The sequence below is a fragment of the Poeciliopsis prolifica genome, unplaced genomic scaffold, assembly GCF_027474105.1.
Source record: "Poeciliopsis prolifica strain line A6 unplaced genomic scaffold, Auburn_PproV2 SCAFFOLD006, whole genome shotgun sequence".
In the NCBI taxonomy this organism is placed as follows: domain Eukaryota; kingdom Metazoa; phylum Chordata; class Actinopteri; order Cyprinodontiformes; family Poeciliidae; genus Poeciliopsis; species Poeciliopsis prolifica.
Window position 1 is genome coordinate 15,104,009 of NW_026562381.1, and position 2,746 is coordinate 15,106,754.

At 39.5% G+C, this 2,746-nt stretch overlaps 1 long non-coding RNA gene across 1 annotated transcript; it reads right to left on the reverse strand.

Moving 5' to 3' along the window:
* Window positions 1-567: 567 nt before the first annotated feature.
* LOC129360697 (uncharacterized) lies at window positions 568-1,658 on the reverse strand. The gene is made up of 3 exons (XR_008606084.1): window positions 1,415-1,658; window positions 980-1,046; window positions 568-865 (listed from the first exon to the last, which is right to left on the reverse strand). It is a non-coding gene; the product is annotated as an uncharacterized LOC129360697 (long non-coding RNA).
* Between the last annotated feature and the right edge of the window lie 1,088 nt (window positions 1,659-2,746).

Consider the following 2,746-nt stretch of genomic DNA (forward strand, 5'->3'; position numbering starts at 1 on the left):
TCTTCTGTAAGTCCTCTTTTCGTTCTCGAAAGAGTCCTCCCATGAGACAGTCTTTTGACTTGATGTAAGTGCGGCAAGCTCTCACTAGCCTAGCCCCTTAAAGCTCTTTCGTACATGACACATTTCTTCTAAAAATAAAGAGTTCTTGAATCCGATGGTTATCTTCAAGTTTTACTGAACAACAAAGAATAACAAACAGATTCAAAACAAATAGAAAGTGACGGTCAAAAGACTGTGTTACTCCAGGTGCCAGACTTCTACAAAGCAAAAACCTTTTCTCTTTTCAAACTAATTAGACAACAACCAATCAAAAGGCACCACATAACAAGCTGAAACACAATACAATTACAGATGCTTATCCTTTTCAAACTTACATAAATACAAAATAACATTTTAAACAACATAAAATGTATATTGCATATATGGCTCCTACAATAGGTTTTGTCAATTCAAAATATTTAACCAGTGTTAAACAGCTTTGTACAAACACAGCTAATAACCCCAGAATTACCTCAAACAACAGCAGAAAATACAGATATTTTATTTTATTACCACATTACTGGTGGATCACATCCCTGCTCTCCTATTGGTTGGCCCTTAATAAAAGCAGCTTTCTTTATACAGCTCATCTGTTGGAAAAGCTACCTGTGGGATGAGGTATGGAGCCAGGCGCCCGATTGGTTCATAGATAACGCCATCTGGCCAATCTTCAGTCAGCGAGGATGAGGCCAAGAGCCCAACAGGGCCAGAGAACCATTCCAGTGGTGGAGTGGTGGGCAGATGGGAGCCAGCAGAGTTCATCTTCCTGCTGTAGTCCAGGTGGAGGTCCTGGCAAACTGTTTCATGACACCCAGAGCACACATGTCTATTTATGTTTAAAAACATAAATAGACGAACTGGACCTCAGTAGTTTCACAATATTTTCTCAACAATTAAGTTCAAACTTTCCTGGAAATCTAACACAATCACTAAAAATTACCGTAGAGCCCAGCTGGATTCCCATGGGCCCAAACATTCTCTGCTGCTCCTGAGACGATGAAAGGAGCCTGGAAAGAACCAGCATGAAACAAAATGTCTGCAATCAATTTCTTGTCTGTTTTGAAATCGTCAACAGGTGTAACTAAACCAGAGATGCATCATTGGGAAAAACGAAGCCCGAAAATCATCTCAGCTGTTGAAAGATAAAAAGCAGTGCTCTCAGGGGGAGCGCGCCCTGTGCCCTCAGAAACCCAATTACTGAGCTGTACTGGAGCTCATGGGCAGCCGGGGACGTCATTTGTTTACATTTGAATTCGCAATGTGATTCCTGCTTGAGAGGTGTTTTTTATGTTCAAAGCAGTACTACTTTTGTCTGTTTGATTCATTCATTAACCAGGAAAAACAAGCCGCCACTGCTTAAGAAAAAGATACATACATACTCCCTTCCTTCTCTACTTGTATGTCATTGAATGACGTGGCTAAAAGTGCTCATTAGCAACATGGGACAAGTGTTGACATGTCCAGCACCAAACGTCTTCATCCTCCTTTTCTTTTTCTTCTTCTGCATAAGCGCCACCTTATGCACGGAGTGTCGATCAGGATGTAAAATATATGCCAAATGGATTTGACTTTAAAAACAAATAACACAAAACAAACACACTGTTTTGTTCTGCAGGTGATTGGCTCATGTGCAACAGGGTGACATATTTCCTACTTCGAGTACACAAATGACTGTTTCCATGGCAACCCACCTGAATCCAACTGAACGTGCTTCCGTCAAGGCGTCAAGGCGTTGGGCCTGCTGTGAAATTATTATACTGTGATGAGCCTGAAGCAGGAGAGGCGTATTGGCCAGTGCAACAAATGACTACCATGGAGACTGCAACCACATCGGTAAAGCAGGGGTCCACAGCCGCAGGACAGGAGAGCCTCCATTATGTAACTTCTGGATGAATTGTGGATAGAAAACAAAAGCAACTTTCCATCAAAAACTCAGAAATTCTGCAATAAATCTCAGAAATTTTCCAGAAAAGAAAATTATTTTTATTTAGAAAATTGAACATTTGCAAGAAAAAAAAATATTTTTAATCTCACAAATTTTCTAGAAATACCCATACATTTCCAAAAGTAAATAAATATTGATTTTTAATTCTCAAAAATGTTTTTTTTTTTTAAAGAAAAATGTGGGATTTTTTTAGGCTGAAATTTACTCCCTTTTTTCTATCTCCAATGGCCTTACTCTGCCATCGTACACAGCACACCTGACTTCCCTCATCAACGGTCACTCAGTTCTGCAGAAGCCTGGTAACGAAACATTCAGATGATTCAGGTGTGTTGGACAAGGAAAGCATCTAGAAGTTGCTTTCTTCTCTCTCTCTCTTTCTTTCATATCTCGTCACTTCGTCTCTAAATAGGTTTTTCGTTTTTGACTTGGGCACTCTGGCTCTGTAGCAACATCTCCTTTTGCTTGGCTGTCAAGAGATATTGCATATTGCATCATAAGCACACAATAAGTTTTCAGTAGAGGAAATCAGTTGCAAAATATACTTTCTTTAAAAGTAAAATCTTTCTTGCTTATAGTTAAATTCAGTTATCAATTTAACTCAATTTGGGTTCAACTGGGAATTGAACCCACATGAATTCTGTAATATGAAAATACTGGGATGTGGACAATGTACCAAAATTAAATAAATTAAACATTGTGGGGAAAAGCTGAGCTCCTCCTTTTGTGTGCTCCATCTGCAGCAGGCCATGTGTTTGGTGACGC